Source organism: Mus caroli, chromosome 19 (assembly GCF_900094665.2).
Source record: "Mus caroli chromosome 19, CAROLI_EIJ_v1.1, whole genome shotgun sequence".
NCBI lineage: Eukaryota > Metazoa > Chordata > Mammalia > Rodentia > Muridae > Mus > Mus caroli.
The window spans coordinates 45533950-45555978 of NC_034588.1; positions in this window are offsets into that span (position 1 = coordinate 45533950).

Here is a 22029-nt window from a genome sequence, read left to right on the forward strand (position 1 = left end):
ACTTTGCAAGATTCAGGACTTGAGTTCAAATACCCTGAACATGTGTTACAGGCAGAGCCATGGATAGGCTTATAACCCCACTGGGTGGGGCAGAGACAGGAGGATCGTTGTGGCTAGCTGGCCTTCAGCTTAGATCCAGGTTCAATGGAAGGCTCTGACTCCAGAGAACACATGGAAGGTGATAGAACAGGAAACCTGATATCATCCTCAAGTTTCCATAGACTCACAGCACACTCATATATATCTACCTATACAAATGCATGAATATGAACACAACACACAGGAAACACAAAATAATCAGGAAAGAAAGAAAGTGCTAATATTGTAACCAGGTTGGTAGAAATGAAGACCCTCTTAAAAGGCACTGTGACTCTCAACCTAACTATCAGAGTATGAAAATGATCCTCCCACCCCTAGATGGGTATTTTTTCCCCCCAGGATTTTTATGCCGGGAGAAGGAAAGAGCAACTGCTGAATGGGGAACATGTCTCCTGGAAAGTCATCTCAGTTCTAATGTTCCTCAGACCATCTGAGAAGATGAGCCTACAACCCAGATAGAGATGGGTCGTGGATGGTCCCGGTGCACCATGACTAGGAAAACTTCAATGTGCATATCTTTGCCTCCCTAATTAAACTTGTCCTCACTTCAGGACCTGGAAGGTGAACTGGAGGGGTGTGCTATATTTCTTTGTCCCTCTCCCCAGTTGGGTCATTTTGAATAAACATTTTCCTCTTTTAATTTAGCTCTTTAAGTTGAATTATTGAAGACAGATGGCTAGGATGGACTTGGAGCACAGGTTTTGACCCCCCACATTAAAAAGCACACTCTGCTGTTAGAAGAGAATGGGAGTGGAGTAAGGTTCCAATTTAGAGTTTTTGACTCTAGGTCTGATTCATCACTGAGGCTGGCAGCTTCTGTGCGGCCTAGACTTGAAGCTATGACTTCAAGTCTCTCATTAAAGATTAACAATGCTTTGGGTCCACAGGTCAGTGTGCTCCCTTGGCTCAAAAAAATGACTGTTATTGGTAACAAAAATTCTGTAAGAAACTGGCAATCTCAGGATCTGTCAATTCATTTTCCTCTGGCCACACCCAGCCTTACTTATAGCAAACATGCAAAATGGTGGTATGAATATTTTGAAGTCAGTTTTTTTGAGGCTTTTTTTATACTGTGATCAAACACAGCTTTCTACACATAAGCACTCTTTCATGACGCCAGCCTCTCAGCCCACTTTTAGTACTAGCCTTCATTAAAATCAAGGAAACTGAAGCTAAAGACACTAAATAATCAAATAAGTAATAGCTTTGTCTTTACATAGCAAAGATCTTATTCAAAACTTCACACTTACAAAGGGTGTAGTATAGCGGCTAGTCACACTATAATTCCCAAATTGGCTAAATGCCAGTACCATTTTGGAAAACTCATTGTTGATGTAGCCCAAGCCTATGATAATAGATATCTTCAAGTTACTTGGAGACACACAATCTGGAGGACTCATATTTGTGATCTCTGGTTAAAAGACGTGTCTTAAGTAATCAAATGGAGATTTGATCCCCAGGAATCTATTGTGTGATAGGAACATTGAATAAATTCTCACACTCTAGAGACCATAGTTTTAAACTTTTCGCATTTACGTTTTAAACTGCATGTCTGTTTGTATATATGTGCATGAGTTCAGGTGGTATCTAGAAAGATGTACTTAATAAATTAGTATTGACAAGTTACCATCTTTGTTATCAAAATTATTTTATTAGTTAAAATTGATGCAAAATAATACTGTTAATATCTATCATTATATTTACGATTCATAGTTGTTATTATTGGAGATCTTATTAATGTTGTCATGTAGAATTTCTCTAGTAGTGACCTACCTGACTCACCTCACCCTTACATTCTAGAAAGTACCCTGGAAAATGTGGGCTTCTGTAGAAGTCACCAATTAGACTCCCACATGTTTATTTAGGGCCATGCAGCAGGCAGTCAAAGAACTCTCAGCATTATCAATATGGATTTTGAAATCACCCTCAGCTAATAGCCCAAATTAATAGCCTCAGGGTGACTCCGTAGCAATTGAGAAAGAAAATCCATAACTTCACTAAAGATGCCAACGGCTGTTCAGGGAAAGAGGTCTTTATTAATTAACAGCTGTGAACATTGTAAAAAAAAATCCTGGCACATTGAGGGCACAGGGAAAGACACAGTTAAAATTAGCCAAGCACAAGAATCTCATGTGGCTTTCCAGGTGAAGGGCAGAGGGAGGGCCCTTGGAGAGCATCCTTGGATGCTGCCTTCCCAAACCATTTTATATGCAAGCTCCTAGACAAGCCTTTCTTTTCAGCATCAGCTACAAACTTTGGAAACATTGATGTTTGGGGCATGTGAAAACCTCTGTGGGTCTCTTATTTTGTAGTAAAAGCACTCAACTACAGTGGCCTCTTTTCCTGAGGTCCCTCTTGGATACTTTTCAAGGTAGGGGATTTCATGTCAAGTCAATTCACATAAAGGCTGCTCAGGATATAAACACAATAGTCATTATTTTTTTTCACAGCCTGCTCTGTAGGAAAGTGCCTGGTACCTAGAGATACTTCTATCTCAGAGGGATAAAAGAATATTTGCTCTTGGAAACCCAGGGGGCACAGCATACAGTAATTAATGGCAGTAGCCAAAAGAGCAGAGCTTGAGACCAGAGACTTTAGCTTTGTGAGGTAGTTGGCCATATCATACTTGGATGAATATAGGAATAAAATTTCAGCACACTGTATTTTCTATCTGTGGAAAGAGACTAGAGTCATCTACTCGAGGAGCTAGTATGATACTTAAATTAATGTACATTAGATACATTCTATTGATAGTCACGATTTTGTTAATTTATTCTCACATATATTACACCCTGATCAATGTTCCCCTCCCTGCACCTGCCCCCTTGTCTTCTCATCTCCTTTATTCTTTTTACCTCCTCCCTCTATATTCACCCCCTGTTTCCTTTCAGAAAAGTGTAGGTCTCCCAGGGATATCAGCCAAACAAACTTGGCATATCAAGTTTCAACAAGATTAGGCAATTCTCCTCATATTAAGGCTGGATGAGGCAGCCCAGTAAGAGGACAAGGTTCCCAAGAGCAGGCAAAAGAGTCAGAAAACAGCCTCTGCTCCATTTGTTAGGAGTCCCACAAAACACCAGGGGTACAACTATAACATATATATGGCAGTCCCATGTTAGACACACACGGGCTCCCTGAATGTTGGTTTAGTCTCAGTAAGCCCATACAAATGTAGGTGTGTTGATTCTATGGGGGTTTTCTTGTGATGTCCTTAACCCCTCTGGCTCCTGCAATCTTTTCTCCCCATCTTCAGCAGGATTCCCTGAACTCCACCTAATGTTTGGCTGGATGGCCCAAACACCTAGGATAGAACTAAATACTTCTGTGAAAAATAGTGGATGAAATGATGCCTAATGATAATTAAACTCATAGGTGGGTGCCTGACCTAGTTGTCATCAGAGATGCTTTATCCAGCAATGGATGGAAACAGATGCAGAAACCCACTGCTATTCACATTTTAATTATATATACTTTGTCTATATATTTCTCCCTAGGTAATTCATCCAGGAGTGCGTGTTTAAATATCACCAATAAAATAAAGTCTACAAGTTGTTTTTATTACTTTTCATGACCTTTCTTCTGAACTGTAAGCCAGTATACTGTATAACTTTTTCCCACTGTCTAGTAATGATCAGAGAACTTATGTACAACCATTACAGATGATGACTCAGGCCCCAAATACTGGGCTCTTCTTATCTTGCACTCATACAAGTCTGTTAGCACACCTTGATCTGAAATACATCCAAGCCTTCAATACCAGCGCTCCAGACCGTGACAACAGCATTTCTCATGTGGTTCCTGCTCTTATTTCTGAGATAGTCCTCCCCCTCTACCACTTCTGCCCACCATTACCCTTTCTCAGCCTTGTCACATCCAGTTCTGATGCAGCCTGTGAAAACAGGTTAGTTATGACTGTGCTTAGAACCTTCTCTTGGTTTTCTGTCTCACTCAAGGATAGGGAAAGGTTCCAGCTTTGGTAGATAGAGGTCAATCTTGCCTGGTTTTCTCACCTCACGCTTTCTCCTCTCTCTCCTTGTCACCCTTCTCTGAGTACACTGACCTTGGTGCACTTTTCACAGACAAGTAAGTTTCTGCACGAGGCCATCACTCTTGTTTAAATGCTTCTTGGAATTTTCCTCCCAAGCCAGGGTGGAGCTTCCTTTCCATGACTCCCAAAGCTTCATGCTCAAGTGGACCAATCTCAATAGCCACTTGCATGATTATTGAATTCCTTTATACACTTACCTGTTTGCTTTTCTGTATAGCATTCATCAGCATCCAACACTCTGCACATTATTTATTGTATCATTTCCCTGAGACACCAGATGGACAAGAGCAGTTAGTACCTTATACATTTTGACCCATACTGTAATCTCCGAAACCCACAAAGAAGTTGATACCTAGTAGGAAGGCAGCAAATGTATTAAAATAAATACGTGGATGGACATTTCCTAAATGGGAGTTGCCTCCCACAATTTTCTTATGAGGCATAATTGAATTTAAATAATTCTATCTTTAAAAACACTAACCTATGAGTAGAGAGATCTAGAGGTAGAATTCTTAATTTATGGTACATTTTAATACAAATTATAAAATAGTATATTTCAACTCACATTTATGTTATAGTTGTATCTATCTGGTTTAATTTTTAATCTATCATTCATCAACCTATCTGTCAATCAATCCTCTACTTATCTCACTTAATACCTTCATAGAATCTACATTAGTTCCCCCATGGCTGTGATGAAACACTGGAGCAAGTCAACTTACAGAAGAAGAGGTTTCCTTAGTCTCAGAACTCAAGGGTACACTTCCTTATGGTGGAGAAGGCGTGAAGGTAGGAGCATGAGACATGGACGCTGCATATAAACTTAGGAAGCAGAGAAATATCGAATACTGCTTCTTAACTCTTTTCCTCATTTGTGTTTAGCACAGAGCCTTAGTCCATGGAGCGATCCCGTCCAAGCATGGGGGCAGTCTTCACACCTCACCTAACCCATGTCAGAAACATCCTCACTGACTTGCTCAGAGACTTGTGTTCTAGGTGAATTTAAAACCAGTCAAGTTGATAATCAATAGCAACCATCATAAGTATATACAAAACTACATGTTTCACATCGTAGCTAAAAGCTTAGACTCTGAGGACTTAAATGACTTGTGAGGCTTAAATTACTTGACACCATGTAATTACCCAAATCCATATATATTATTTATTGTATTACTTCCCTGTATAATAATATATATTATTATATATGCATATAATACATATATGTAATATGTAGGCATGCTATAATTTGTAGAATATAGTCAAAGAGAATGGCAAGATCACCTGTCTAAAAACCAGAGTGAAAGTGTTATTTGGGATAAACATAGGTATTTTGTAACTGTCACCAACTGTTGCTTATAATTTAGTATGGAACACTTTCATAGATGCCCAGAAGTTCTATTGTGAAGTGGAAGACGCTAGTGACCCATCCAGCCTCTAGATCAAGGTAACACATCCCAACCCAATGAGAAAATTCTGCTTTCCTTCTGGGAACGTGCTGTCCAGACAACTACCTGATGAATGATCACTAAGAGGTTTCACAGGCTATGGACAATACTAAGTAGATCAAAGTGAGTGGGTGAAAGGCTTGTCCTAGTGAAGTCATCTACCATCCATCTTATGATGCTATCAGCTCTAGGGAGGCAGATCTGACCTCCTTTATGAGCTCTACACTCATTGATAGGGATATCTCTGACAGGGACAGAGAATGGGAATAGAACACAGACCTGCCGTAGCCAATACTTACCTTACTATCGCTCAGAGGAGTGTAGCAATGGTCACGGCAAAATTACAGAGTAGGAGGGCTAAGAACTTGAGGTGCCTGGTATCTGGGAGTGAGTAACTGCCAACTTACTCCAGAGAGGTAAGGCTATAAGAATCTGAGACCCAGAATCCCTAATACTCTTTATTATGACATATAACTTGGTTTATAAAACATAGCAAAAAAATATGAAACTGTTAAGAATTTGAAGACAAAGACCACAGCCTTCAACTTTAAGTTCAGGGCCCAGTGAGTGCCAACACTTTGCAACTGATATGGTAGTGCACCGAGGCCAAGAACAGGTTAGCTAATATCTCCTGCCATGTCATAGTCTCCTCATACAAGGTAGTTGATGAAGTAATCTTCAAACCACCCCATCCTACGCTTCATCCAGTGGAAGGTTCTCCAAAGAAGACGCCATTTAAAAACACAAATCCAATTGTGTTGTACTCTCTCTGCCCCATAAAGATTGTGCTCTGTGAGTACCTGTCACCATCTTCCCCTGGCTCACCTGTACCCTTCTGCTCATAGGTCTCTTCCTAGAAATGCCGTTTAAGCAGCTGCCTCTCTGATTTGATGTTAAGCCCCTTAACTCTGAAGATCCCTTCTGGACAAAGGGGAAGGAGGGAAGACGGGAGGAAGGGAGGGAGGGGATCCAGAGAGATTGAACAGCCTTGGGAAATCCTGTGTCATTTTCTGGTTTGAAAATGTCACTTCACCTTGGAGATTTTCCATACAAGTTCTGATTAGCACAAACAAGCCCATCCTATGGAATATTCTCAGGGTGACACCTCTGTCTCTGTTTCTCTCTCCTCTCCTCTTTTCTCTCTCCTCCCTCCCCCTCCCTGCCTCTTCTCTGCCCTGGCCCTCCTCTCTCTTCATAGAACTTTTATAGTTCTAAATAGTATAAGCTATCTTAAGATGGTATAATATCTTTCTTTCTAACAGACTATGTACACAATATAGAGGGTTTTGCATTTTCTTTGTTCATGGCCATATCCCTATACCTACTTAAGGCCCTGGCAATGACATACTTATACTAAATAATTAACTTCAGGATCCAATATGTAATATGACAGGCTTCTCCATAACTTCTTGAGGCAAAGAGAGTGGTTAAATAATGTGTTTTGGTTTGGATGAATCCTGATTTGATAGCTGAATTTAGGCTTTTTTTTTTTTTTTTAAACTAGACATGCTTGTTGTCATGGAACAGATATGAAATATCTCCTAAAATGTTCATGTCTTGGTCCCTAGATGGTGGATTTAAAACTAAAAAGTGATTGGATCATATTTGTTTTTAAACATTTATTTGTGTGTGTGTGTGTGTGTCTGCATCCTCATGGAGGCCAGAAGAGAGATAGAGAGACAGAGACAATGTGTGTGTATGTGTGTATGTGCATGTGTTTATGCACTGGAGGGATGTGTGTATGCCCATGGAGGCCAGAAAAGGGCATGAGAGATCTATCTCCTGGAGCTGGAATTACATATGATGAACTACTTAATAGAATTGTTCAGACCCAAACTTACACCATCTGGAAGAGCACCAAGTATTCTTAATTGCCAACCTCTCTCTCTAGCCATCAAGGCTCTGGAGGGTTCTTGCACTAAAAACTAGATTAATCTCTTGAGCTAAAATTTTCATGACGTTTGGCCTCATTGGAAGTATATCACTGAATGGAGGGCCTTTGAAAGACCTCTGGTCCCAGTCCCCCTTTGCTATCTTTCTCTCTGTTTCCTGGCCACTACAAGGTAAACAGTACCCACTATTAGGAGACAGAGCCTCACTGTAGCCACAGATAATGTATCTAAAGAATCGTGTAGAAACTTCTGAAGAGTCAATCAAAGAAAACACTTTCTTCCTAAAGTTATTTACATAAGTATTTTTGTTACAGAGATGAAAGTGGTGACAAATACCCTTGCCCCTCCGCACTTTCTGAATCTCAATAGTTTTGTATTGAAGACCATGTCTTCTGCTCCCATCCCTTATGTCTCCATTCTCATGGTTGTCCTTCATCAGCACAAGATAGGAGGTGTTTTTATCCTTAATGTTGGTGTCCCTGTATCTTGTTCATCACTCACCCAGTTACTGCACCCTCTTATTTTTCTAAGTTAATGCTATTATCTATAATTGTCCTATATGTGGCCTGTGTAAAGCAAGAGAGACAATGACTCATGAACACCTGCATCTCCTTGGGTGAGACACACAGGGAGGAAGCTACAAGTTCAAGATGACTTTCCTTTACACAGTGTATTCCAGGAGGCTAGGCAGCAGCTCCTGTCTTAGAAAACAAAACAGAAGGAAGCCAAAAATCAAGAACACCAATGATGTAATTTGAGAAGGTCCCTTCAGAATGATGTTTCAAAGAAAAAAAAAACCAGAAAAGAGACTGAGTTGTTTAAGTAACAATAGCATGGTGTTGAGGTTACCAGTGAGTATCAGGTATTTGTTTTACACAGGATTGTCTTCAAAGTATGGGTACATAAAATAGCCCACTGCACTGAAGTATTGAGTTTCTCGAGCATTCTAGAACAATCCCCAATTTATTTGTCATTGTCTACAGCCTAATAAAATTGTGCTTTCTGTTCATTTTACATTTTATCACTGTCTATCATAAAGGGTTGTGTTAATTAACCTATAAATACAGATAGATGGTTTTATCCCATGGCCATGAAGAGGGCTTTAAAATAAAGAATTGAAATGATAAAGCAGTCTAGTAATTTGCCACAATTACTTCAGTGAAATATTACGTGGAATTACCCATGGCAGTAATGCATGGATCAGGACTTTCTAATAAAAGTTGCTAAGTGGAGAAGAAAGAGAAAGAAAAAGCATTGTGCCAGGCACGCTTCACTAGTCTTCAGTTCCCTAACACGGACAGTGGAAAACAGAACCAACGAAGTTGGAGGGTGATGGAAAGATCTTCCCTGGAAGGGGAGGTGTCCTTGCTTTTTCTGGAAAGTCTGCCTAGTTTAGGAGACCTATCCAAGTTTAATTAAAGTCTGCAGCTGGTACAAAAGCAAAGGAGAGAAGGAAATTAGGGCAGACCCCAAACTAATGAGAGTCCAGGATCTCATTTTGAACTTTCCTCTCTGTTATGAAAGAAACACAGCTTGTCAATTGTGCCTTTGTTCATGGTGACAAAACTCTCAGGAGAGGAAGATTCTGAACTCGGCTGCAGGAAGACCTGTATTCAGGTTGCTTCCTACTTGGGGTCCATGGCCACACTCAGTGAAAACTATCGTCTTTGTTTATTTATTTTGTTACATTTTAAACAATTGGAAAAAATATGGCTGTGTAAACTGAGCCATTTTGAAGTTCAACTTCTCTGGATCCCATAGCAAAAGAATTGACCTTTGTCATCAGCACTAGTGGTATATTCAGGCTTTGACCTTAGTGGGAGCAAGGGCCTCAGAGAACACAGCCTATAGGGGATGGCCTTTTGTGATATTACTCAAGTTTAAAAGCCACAAGGGAGATGAAGAAAGCTGGTAGTTCCTGTAAGATATAGTTGATATTTGATATAGTTGTGTGTGTGTGTAAACATGGTGTACACATGTGTGTGAATGCATGCAAAAGCCAGAAGAAATCTTTGGGTGTAGGTCTTCAGTAGCTAGTCAATATTAGATATAGAGTCTAGCCTGAAATTCATCAAGTAGGCCAGGGTGGCTGGTAGTACTTAAGTGTCTGCCTATCTCCACATTAACTAACACTGGGATCGTATGTTCAAGCCACCATGTTTGGAATTTTTAATGTGGGTTCTGGGCACTAAACTCAGTCAATGTTATTTTTTAAATAAGTGCTCCTTCAGCTGAGATTTCTTCCCAGGCCAATAATTTACTGGGAGTCCTCTACTCCTTCGTCAAGAGAACTATCTTTATTCTAAAAATCTTTAGCCTTTAATGCACATCTGTATTATGAAGGGGAGTCTGCTTTGCTCAGAGTCCATTTATTTAAATGCTAATCACACGTAGAAAAAATATTGATTTACAGAAATAGCTAGTCTAATGTTTTATTACTGGTCTAGACAAGCTGACATATTAAAATTGGCCATCATAGTAACTGCTATTAAGAGTAATTTGTGTACCCAAAGCTGAACCCACCAGGTTACAATGGATGGTTTCAATCCAGTCCTTACAGGCAACACTGTAAACTCAATGAATTTGGAAAAGTGACCAGTAAGGTTTGTTAAGGTTTTAGCAGGTTTGATAGGGATGGGAGGAATATAAAAAGGATGGAGGAGAGAGTAATTTGAATATATTATATACGTATATAGAGCTTTGAAGGACAAAATAGATTAAACAAGAAGAATGTAATGGTATTTTCATAGCTCTTCATAATTGCCAGTCACAAAGAATGCATGTAAGTTTGACTGCAACCCCATGGGAAGGGTTATATAATTATTCTCATTTTATGGATGAGAAAACTAACATATGGGAAAGTGAAATAACAGCTTATGTTTACAAATAATAACAAAGAGATACGAAGCTGGAACTCAGGGAGTCGTTCTAGAGTCTGAGGTTTTTAACTATCACAGCAAGATGGATTTAAATAATTAGATCGTCTAGACCCTTGTTCCTTTATGGGAATACTTAAATAACAGCAGGTAATGTGTAGTAGATATAAGAGGCAGATCGCATTAGAAGCTGCATATGAAGATACCGGCATATTAGCAAATAGATGATAGAAAGTGAGCAGAATTTAGCTCTCTTCCACCTCCTTTAAGTTGCTTTCTCTTGTGTTGTCTTGTATTTAGAAGTTTCTTCACTCTAGACAGCTTGACTAAAATCTTGCTCTCCTTATGGTCCTTACAAGGTGTTGTCTTTCTGCTTACTTATTTACCATTAACTTCTCCTAGTTGTCACTGTGATTTATTTAGACTGAAATCTGAGCACTTAATTCAACCCCTGGAATGTAGTAAGATCTTCATGCCACTAAAAGAATCGGTGGGTAGATTTAAGAATTAATGATTTTTTTTTTTTTTTTTTTTTTTGTGGTTGACAGATAAGAAACCAAGGCAGAGTATGATTACAAGATGTGATCCTGATTTGGACAACTGGTGGCCTGGTGTAATAGGTCTCTAGAAATCACTCCTACATATTTTTTTTCATTCAGAAAACATATTTAAATGTTAACAAAGGTTCTTAATCTCTTTTGTGTCTCAACAGAGGAGTTTTGGAAAAAAAAATTGAACATAAACCAAGTGTTGGGAGAAATGGACCATCTTGCCTGGTTTTATGGGTAGTTTCTGGTCAGATTTTGGGGACTTTTTAATCTCCAAAAGATTCCTTTGGAGGGAGATGAATTTTGGAGATAAGCAGTTAAGGAATCATTGATTTATGGCAAAGACACCTATATTTAGACCAAAAAGAAAAAGCCTTACCGTCTCCAACTGTCATTGTTCCCGCATTCTGCCTTTCCTGGAAACTGATGAGAAACACCTCTGTAATTTAAGCCTAATGACAATTAAAGTACAAAGTCATTGCCTACTTTTATTGAATTGTCTTTTATTTAATGGACTAATTGAAGGGATGATCCATTGCTACAGAAATCGGTGTGCTCATCCCAGTTAGACTTGCTTCCTCTCACTTTAGATTTTTAATCTTGGTTATTACTGGAGGCCAGGCTTGGGCATTGAGATAGAGTTCTTGGGATTATCTCTGGCTTAACTGCCTATGTATGGAGTGACCTTGAGTAGATGGTCAAACCTATGCCCATCCTAACTTCTTCTCATGTCAAAGATGAGTAATATATATTATATATTATATATTATATAATATATAATATATTATATATTATATTATATATATATATATATATATATAAAACACTTACTTCTTTTTATACAATATGTGATTATGTGAAAATCACTTAAGACAGTAAGACAGCAGGGCAGTGGTGGTTCATGCATATAATCCCAGCACTTGGGAGGCAGAGGGAGGGGGATTTCTGAGTTTGAGGCCAGCCTATCTACAGAGTGAGTTCTAGGACAGCCAGGGCTATACAGAGAAACCGTCTCCAAAAAAAAAAAAAAGACAGTAAGACATAAAACTATACAGTCTACAAACACAAGCTGTTGTTATGACTTTGGATATATATTCCTTTACACTTTAAACTCAGAGTCTAAATTTTTAAACACATGCAAACTTCCAGAGATTACCTGCATTTAATCATTGCAACTTCTTTCTGCATTCCAAAGTCTCAGAGTCCTTGTCTCTGTGTCATGGTTCCTATAGTTTATGTCTCAAATTCTGTCCTCAATGCCATAACAAATTTAGACTTATTTTTTCTCCATTAAATATCTTTGTGTCTCCCCACCTTGCATTGATCTCTGAAATGCCCCTTTCTATGTCATTGAGAAAACTCCAAAATTTCCAGGTGTTCACAATTTGAGACTTTAAATTTCCATTTTTACATAAAGTAAACTTCTGACCCCAGAAATGTGATGGATTCACTCATCCAAGGAGAATAAATTGTTCTGTTTTCACATATGTTCTCTTTCTCTGATGCTGTGACTTATTAACTCAAAATCTTTTTTTTTTTTTTTTTTTTTTTTTTTTTTTTTTTTTTTTTTTTTTTTTTGCTATTGTGTCTGCAATGCAGCTCAGTGGTAGAGAGAATACTATGAGCAAGGCCCGAGGTTCAAGCTCTTGTACCTGACACAGACAGAAGCATATATTTCTGCTCTCACTTGGATCCTATGTTCATCAATCTGGTGGAGTCACTTCTTGCTGACTGAATTTTATTAATAGCATAACACCATTTTTATTAATATGTTTTGGAAATCATGGGTCATGTTTTTTACACATCATTGGGTCCACTATGCCAGCAAGGTGATTGGCATGTTGTGGACATTTAATTAATAGCTGGTGAAATATCACCCATCTTATCAGAAAAAGTCTCATCCTGTCAGAACACAAAGTCAGAATATAATTTGTCTTAAAATCTACAAACCAACCCATCCATTTCATACTTATTTTTTTTGAGTTATGATATAATGTACAGGTTATTCTCTTAAAGAGTATAGTTTGATGGGTTTGTGGGAATGCAGTTTGAGGTGCTTTGGCAAATGTCTGTGACTGTGTATCTATCACTGTGATGGTTAAGTTTAATTGTCAGTTTGACTACCTGAGAGATCACTATAGCACACCTCTGGGTTGTCTGTGAAGTTGTTTTCCAAGAGAATAAACCACAGGAGGAACACTCCCTAAATATAGGTGTTATTGTTCCCAAGGCTGGAGGACCAGATAGAAGGAAAGGTGAAAATGGAAGAGCTTGTAGTCCTGACTTTAATAGCCTAGCCTCTCTGATAGGATGCGAATTTCTCTGCTCCACCAGGCCTATGCTCTCACGATGCACTGAAGTTTCTGGAAGTGTGAATCAGAACAGATCCTTCAGCCCTTTATTTATCATGCTTAGGTGCTTTGTTACGGGGGAGAATTTAGCATACTCACCACAATCTATGAAGAATATTTTTATTTTCCTCTCAGCATTTCATGGTGGTCCCTGGATTTCTTCTAATAAATATCCTATCCTGTTTGCGTGGTTGTGGTGCCAGTTGATGTCTTTTAGATTTTGTGTTTTGTGTCTTGCCTGTCTTACTATTTCTAATATGAATATTCATGTATATTTTTGTGAGTAAATGTTTTTTTTTCCTGTTACTACTACTACTATTAATACTACTATTGTTTTATTTACAATCCAGTCATTGCCCCCTTCCAGTCCCCACTTCCACAGTTTCTCATCCCATTCCTCCTCGCCCCTGTCTCCAAGAGGATGCTCCCCGTCACCAGTCCTCTTCCCTCATGGGGAATCAAGTCTCTCCCAGTTTAGGTGTATCTTATCCCAGTGAGGCCAGACCACACACTCCTCTACTATATATGTTTCAGGGCCTCGAACCACCCCATGAGTGCTGCCTGGTTGGTGGTTCAGTTTCTGCAGGCTCCCTGGGGTCTAGGTTAGCTGAGACTGTTGGTCTTCCTATGGAGTTGCCCTCCCCTTCAGCTTCTTCAATCAACCCTAATTCCACCATAGGGATCCCCAATGGATCAATGGTTGGGTGTAAGTACCTGCATATGTCTCAGTCAGCTGCTGGTAGAGCCTCTGAGAGGACAGCCATACTAGGCTACTGTCTGCAAGCACGTCATAGCATCAGTAACAGTGTCAGGCCTTGGAGCATCTCACCCCATGAGATAGATCCTAAGTCGGGTCAGTCTTTGGATTACCTCTCCCTCAGTGTCATTTCCATTTTTGTCCCCGCAGTTCTTTTAGACAGTAGTAGTCCTGGATCAGAAAATTTGACCGGAGGTTGGTAACCTTATTCCTCCACTCGAGGCCCTGTCTGTCTACTGTAGGTGGACTTTCTGAGTTCCCTCTCCTAACTATTGGGCATTTTGGCTAAGATCACCCCCATTGAGGCCTGTGAGTTTCTCACCTTCCAGATCTCTGATACTTTCTATAGGGTACTACGCTCCCACTCCCTGAGGCTGCATATGTACATTCATTCTGCTGGCTCACTAGGCTTTTATTCTGCACCCCCATATCTCAACCTGTTCTACTTTTCTCTTCCCTATCCCCTCTCCCACTCAAGACCCTCCCTCCCTCTCTCTGCCTCCATGATTATCTTCTCGCCCCTTCCAAGTGGGATTGAAGCATTTTCACTTGGGCTTTTCTGTTTGTTAACCTTTTTATGTTCTGTGAGTTGTATCCTAGGTATTCTGTGCTTTTTGGCCAGTATCCACTTATCAGTGAGTATATACCATGCATGTCCTTTTGGGCCTGGGTTTCCTCACGCAGGATGATATTTTCTAGTTTCCACCATTTGCCTGCAAAACTCATTATGTCCTCATTCTTAATAGCTTAATAGTATTCCGTTGTGGAAATGAACTACATTTTCTGTATTCATTCTTTGGTTATGGGACATCTGGGCTGTTTCCAGCTTCTGGCTATTACAAATAAGGCCACCATGAAAATAGTGGAACACATGTCCTTGTGGTATGGTGGGACATCTTTTGGGTGTATGCCCAAGAGTGGTATAGCTGGGCATACATATAGCTGGTCAAAGGCATTTTAATAGCAGAAATCCAAAATGAATATTTCCTGGACCCTGCCTACCACAGCAAATTCATAGTAGATTATAATCTAAGAAGGACCTACCTGAGGAAGATCACTGGCTAGATTTTAGTTTCTACTTGTTGGCTCCTGACAGATTTTCTTTCTGGTCTATTCTATTTGATGTTCTGTAGGCTTCTTGTACATTTATGGCCATCTCTTTCTTTATGTTGGGGAGTATTTCTTCTATGATTTTGTTGAAGATATTTTCTGTTCCTTTGAGCTGTGACTCTTCCCTCTCTTCTATTCCTCTTATTTATTAACCTTAGGTTTAGTCTTCTCATTGTGTCCCGGATTTCCTGGATATTTTGGATTAGGATCTTTTGACACTTTGTATTTTCACCTAGTGACTGTTGTGTCACTATCTTCTATGGTATCTTCTACACCTGATATTCTCTCTTCTATTTCTTGTATTCTGTTGGTGATGGTTGCATCTGTAGCTCCTGATCTCTTTCTTAGGTTTTCCACTTCCAGGTTTGCCTCCTTTTGTGATTTCTTTATTTTTTCTACTTCCATTTTTAGGTCCTATGCCATTTTGTTCAATTCCTTCACCTGTTTGTGTTTTTCTGTATTTCTTTAAGGGATTTCTTTGTTTCCTCTTTAAGGGCTTCTATCTGTTTGCATATGATTTTCTGTATTTCTTTAAGTGAATTATTTATATCCTCCTTAAAGGTCTCTGATATCTTCTTGATATGGGATTTTAGGACAGTATCATGCTTTTCAGGTGTGTTGGGATATACAGAGCTTGGTGTGGTTCTAATGGTGCCAAAGTACATTTGCTTCTGTTGCTTATTATTGTTGTTCTCGCCATCTAGTTATGTCTAGTGTTAACTGGTCTGGATATCTCTGTCTAAAGCCTGCCTTCTGTGTCCCTGGTTCTAGCAGATCTCCTGGAAGACCTGTAGACTGTGGGGGTGGGTGGTAAGAATGGCAGACATGGCTATCTGCCCCAGCAGAGGTGCAGACTGGAAGGGAGATATGGTTAACGTGGAAGGGAAGGATTCCACATTTTCTGGGTTGCTTGGGGGTCCCAGCTGGTGCAGTTACTTGGGTAGGAGTTCTCACCTGTGTCCCTGGTTCTAGCAGATCTCCTGGGAGACCTGCAGACTACACCTGCTGCTCGTGAGAGAGGCAGACACAGAGATCTGTCGAAGCAGAGGTGCAAACCAGAAGGGAGTAAATGTTTTCATTAGTCTCAGATAAATACTTTAAACTATATTTGCTGAATCATGTAATAAGTGCATATTTAATTTATTAAAGCTTACATGCGTGGATTTAAAATGAGTTTGTTACTTTGCTTTCTGGTTTTTTTTTGTTTGTTTTTTTTGTTTTTGTAAAACCCTTTGCACATTTTATGCACATTTTAGTTGCCTTCCAACCTTTGCAGTGCTGAGTTGTTTTAACTTTGAGCTGTTCCAGAGGTCCTCAAGTATAATCTCAGTGAAATTTTGCTTTCTATTTTCCTAATGACTTGCATATTTGGTCCTTTATATGTCTTCATGATTCTTCTGTATAACTAACTTGGTGAAGCCTCAATTATCACCACCAGCCCCTTTTAAGTCGACTAATTGCCTTAATTTTGAGTTTTTAAGAGTTCTATTAATCCACATGTTATTTTTTCTGATAATTCAAATATTTCCTCTTATATTACTTCTGGTTTACAGTTTACAATTCCATTTTTGTTACTTTTTTGACCCGAGAGCTGGGATAGTTTTTATTTTCTTCACATTGTCTTTTGGAAAGTTAGCCTGATTCTCTTTAACTGTCAACTTGACCCAGCCTAGAGGCAACCTAGAGGCAAGCCTCAAAGGACGAATCAGCTATGAAGTTGGGCTATGGACATGTTTGTGTGGGGTTGACTTAACTTTTCGTAGACGAGGGAGACCAAGCCCACCGTGGGCAGCACCACCTGTAAGCACGTGGTCTTGAGGTACATCAGAAAGCTAGGAGAGAGGAAAGGAGAGAGGGGGTGAGGATGATGTGATTATGTTAGAACCTAAAAAATTAATTAAAAAAATAAAAAAGACAAGGGGAAAAAAAGCTAGCTGAGCATAACACAGACTGTGATTTAGCAAAGGCTCCTGTTCCCCTATGGTTCCTGTTATACTTCCTTTGCTGTGACGTGAGTTCCTGAAGCTGTGCGGAAGAGCAGGTAGGTCTTCCTTTAAGTTCCCAATTTTGAGTGCATGTATAGACTCCTTCAGTGACAAATTATAATCTGGAGTTGTAAGCCAATACCCCTTCTTTTCCCCCAAGTTGCTTTTGATACATGTTTTATCACAACAGACAGAAACTATAACAAGGTCTCAATATTGTTTTGAAGAAATTTATTTTCCATAATTTTTCCCCTTACGGACATTTTATGAAAGAGAAATTTATATAAATGTCACCATGTTTGCTACACTTAGCCTGTACCTACTGTTTTGTGTATCAAATTATCTTTCTTTAATTAATACTGAGTAGACGCCACAGGGCAATGTTCTAGAAGTGATATTTGAGTGTGTTGAATCTATTGATCCTTTCATGGAGGTCATCTGGTAATTACTTTCCAAGATATTTTGCAGCTTCTACCCCACAAGTAGTTCGTTATCTGGTTAATACTCCCTCGTGTATTTCATTGTTTGTGGGAGGAAAAAAAATCAAAGGTTTGATTTGTTTAATACTGAAATGCAGCTGATTTTTATAGCACTGTGTGCTTTGACATTACTTCACATAGTCTTTGGTCATTCTCCCTTAGCTATAGAATTTGAGGTAATTTCAATGCACACAGTGAGCTTTATATAGACAGGTTTAATAGTTCCTTTTCTATATATATGTTTTTGTTTCTCTATCTTACCTCATTGTATTTGCTTCCATGTTCATTATAAAACTGAATAGAATCGTGACGCTAAACGTCCTTGCAGTCTTAAAGGAAATACAATAACCATTGTTTCTATTTATATTATTACTTGGGAGGTTTTATTATTTTTTAAATTGTCCTCTTTTATATGTTCCTAATTTGATGAAGTACAGATACATTACACATGAATATTATATGTTTCAAGTGCTTTTTCTGCACTCTTTGGAATATACTACTTTTAATTTATTTATGTGGAGAAATACAGTGATTTTTTAAATTTGCAGTAAGTTTCTGCTTTTTTAGGAAACCCCATTTTGTGGTGCTGTATTCCTCTTATGTATTCACAGACTGAGGCTGCTAAAATTTTGTCAGAGATACTTAGATCTGTGCTCATGAGGGATAGCAGTCTGTAGGCTTGTTCTATTTAGATGTCTATCTGATTTTAATTATAAGCTAATGCTGGCTCCATAACATGAGTTGAATAGCTTTGGACTATTTCTATTTTAATGGAAGATTTCACTGTAGTTTGTTTGTTTGTTTGTTTGTTCGTTCATTTGTTTTTACACTTTATAAAAGGATTTGCCTCTTTCTGATGAGATCATGGCTTTTCCTTGGGAGATATTTGTCACAATAAAGTCCCTTTCTGAACAGATGCAAGACGATTTATAATGTTGATTCCTTCTATCATTGGTTAATTTTTATACTTAGGGAAATTTTCTGGTTTTCTTCTTTCTAAGTTGGAGGATTTATTGTCATAAAGATAATATTGGTTTTAGAATTCCTAAGGTATAATTTTCACTTCTTTGGTAACTATCTTCTTGTATTCAGTCTTGTTGTTGACCATTCCACTTCACACTTTGATCATGCTAACATGATTTTTATTGTTGCAAATTAAAATTTTCTTTTTTTGTAGTTACGTGAATGTGTTTCCTTACTAATTGCCTCATTTCTGAGTAGGAGGACATATTTATCCTCTCTCTCTCTCTCTCTCTCTCTCTCTCTCTCTGTGTGTGTGTGTGTGTGTGTGTGTGTGTGTGTGTGTGTATGTTGTCTAGACCTAACCATGAGTGTATTAGTATATTTTACTTACTTCAATATACGGGGAAAACTTTTCTTCTCTTCATAGGTTAGGGTTTCAGTTTGAATAAACCATTAGGAGTTGAATTGTATTTGGCTTTCTTGTGGCCACAGTTTCATATAGTGCAGCTTTCCAGTTCTTGTATTTTTGAGCTGAAATGACCTGGCTCCAGTGGAGAAGACAGTGTTAGGAGATTTTGATCAATGCTTTTGCTTCTCATCTTTTAATAGTCACTACAAGGAGAGAAGGATTCTCTCTGTGAGCTCTTGCTAACAATCCAACGGAAAACTTGATGAAATCCTTATTCTGAGAGAAAGTTCCTAATGAGGGCATGCAAATAGTTTTCTTGGATCTTTTCTTAGGTGTTTAGCATCTCTTATGTAAGCTTTATGTGCCCCAAATATCAGGAGTAAGATGACCCGGTGGTAACTGTGTCATTCCCAGTGGCAGGAAATCCCCAATTTTTACTTTATCATGTGACAGAGAGTACTGACAGAGTTCCTTGTGTTTTTCTTGGTGAAATCTGTGTTGTATTGTTGAAGGGAAGGGTGGTCACAAGGAAATTCTCGGTCATTCCCAACAGCAGTAATCTTGTCTGTCTCCATGAATGATCCTTGACATAAATGACTTTTCTGCCCTTCTCTTTCAGGTGAGAATTTTTATCTAGTGTGTATGTGGGATGTTTGTGATGAATTTTCTTACAGACCTAGTGATAGAGGATTTTTGAGTCTAGTGGAACCCTTCTTGGTGCAATTGTCCCTGACCCAATGACATAGGATACCAGGTACTCATGGTAACCAAATGTTGGCTTACAATTGTGGCCCTGAGCTTATTGTCTGATACCAGTAAAGATTAAATGTGTGGTTACTCATGTAAGTATGCAAAGCAGAAGTGCATTTTATTAAGGAGGGTTACAGAAATTGAAAATTGAGAAAAAGCGAAAAATTGAGGGTGAAAGAAAGAAATCCAGAAGAGTGGGAGGAGTCTTCAAGAGAGAAATCAAACCATAGAGTTCATTGCCCAGCATTTTTTACAGGAAAGAATTTGACAAAGGCTAATTGATTGCAGTAATATTGATTAGTGCTGTGCGTTATCATGGAGCCAGCCAAAGGAGGGCCCCATGAGGGGAGTGAGCATGTAGTACCTCAGATGCTGTCTATGCTTCAGGGATGCCCTGCTTGTGAGTCTTTGAGTTGTGAGCTTTGTAGCTGCTGACCTGGACTCTGCTAGTCATTAACACTAGATAGTCTTAATACTGTCAGTCTTGCAGGAGTCTTAGGACCTTTTTACTGGACAGTGTTCTCTTTATTCTCTTATTTACATGCTTAGCTTATAGCTCTATTATGACTAGGACTTGATTCTATCAAAGTCACCAAGATGTAGCTGCAATCTTTCTTGGTTGCTTCATATTTACCTCCTTGTCCTGGAAGAGATACAGGGTTGTCTTCAAGATGGCCGCATTTTGTTAGAGCCCAACCTTACTTATAATTTGTTTTGTTAAAATCAGATATATTAGTAACAAAGATATATGAAAGGATAATAGTGCCCCACCTTTGTTCCTTAAGAACTTGTGGAGGAAGGAGAAGGAGGCTGCTGACCTTCCATAACTGGTCCAGAGCACTGTCCCTCTTCTCGTTTCTTCTACTTCATGCACTCTTTAGTTTTTTACAAATCAACACAACTAGAGTCACTTGGGAAGAGGGAACCTCAACTGAAGAACTGCCTCAACAAATTTGGTCTGTAGGCATGTTTATTGGAACTTTTCCCAACTGGGGATTAATGTAGGAGGACCTAGCTTACTGAGGGTGGTGCCATCCATAGGGAGGAGGTATAGGAAGGGTAGCTGAGAATGGCAGTAATCAGTATTTTCCTGTGGTCACTGCTTCAGTTCCTGTTTCTGGATCCTGATGTGGCTTTTAACCAGGCAGCTTTTGGTTATAGTCTTTATCACAGCAACAGAAAACCAAACCAGAGTACTTAGGAATTTCATACCCAGCAATGATAGCTCTTAATCGCTATTTGGAGTATTCTATGCTTTGTCATTTATCTTTTAGACAAGGTTCTGTAAAAGCTGTTTTAGTTCTGGAGTTCCCAAGGACTCACTTCCTTTTCTTTTCAGTATCTAGACACTTCAGGTTCCTTGCTTCTTGTTTTCCCTGACTGTGTTAAGTCCTGGAGAGTATGTAGTATTCTCTAATCCCTCTCTGACCTGATTACTTTTCTTCACCAGGTAGTAGATTTATAGCATTCAGATGTTCAGTACATCTAACCCACATTTTCTAATATATGCCAATGTGTGCAGGGGTTGTTTGGGGGGGGAGATCTCAGGACCTACTATAGTTCTGATAACAGGTAGGGTTTGAAAAGTCAAATGTGTTTGAAAAGTAAGGATTGGAGACATTGCTCACTGGTTAAGAAGATGCCTCAGTTAGGGTTTCTATTGCTGTGATGAAAACATCATGGCCAAAAATCAAGTAGGAGAGGAGAGGAAAGGGTTTATTCAGCTTAAACTTCCAGATCATAGTCCATCATTGGAGAATGTCAAGACAGGAACTCAAACATGACAGGAACCTGGAGGGAGGAGCTGATGCAGAGGCCATGGAGGGGTTATGCTTCCTGGTTTGCTTCACATGTCTTGCTCACCCTTTCTTCTAGAGCCCTGGAACAGCCACAGCCCAGTGATGGCAGCACCTACAGTGCTTCCCAATTAATCATTATTTGAGAAAATATCTTATAGCTGGATCTGATGGAGGCATTTCCTGAACTGAGGCTTCTTTCTCTCTGCTGACTCTAGCTTATGACAAGTCGACACACACACCAACTGGTATAGAGGACTTGTTGTTTTCCCAAAGAACCTAAATTTCTTTCCCAGTACCCAAGTGAGACAGCTTACTGTAATTTTAAATTTCATCTCCTGGAGATACCACACCCTCTTCTGGCTGCTTTGGTTGCCTATATACACCTCCTTCAACCCCACTCTCTCTCACACACACAAATGCAAGTAAAAGTAAATACAAAAATTGAAGAAGAGGTGCTATTTCCACCCAGTCTCATTGTTAGTCTGTTCCTGGCAGTCTCTGTATTTGAACTCCTATGT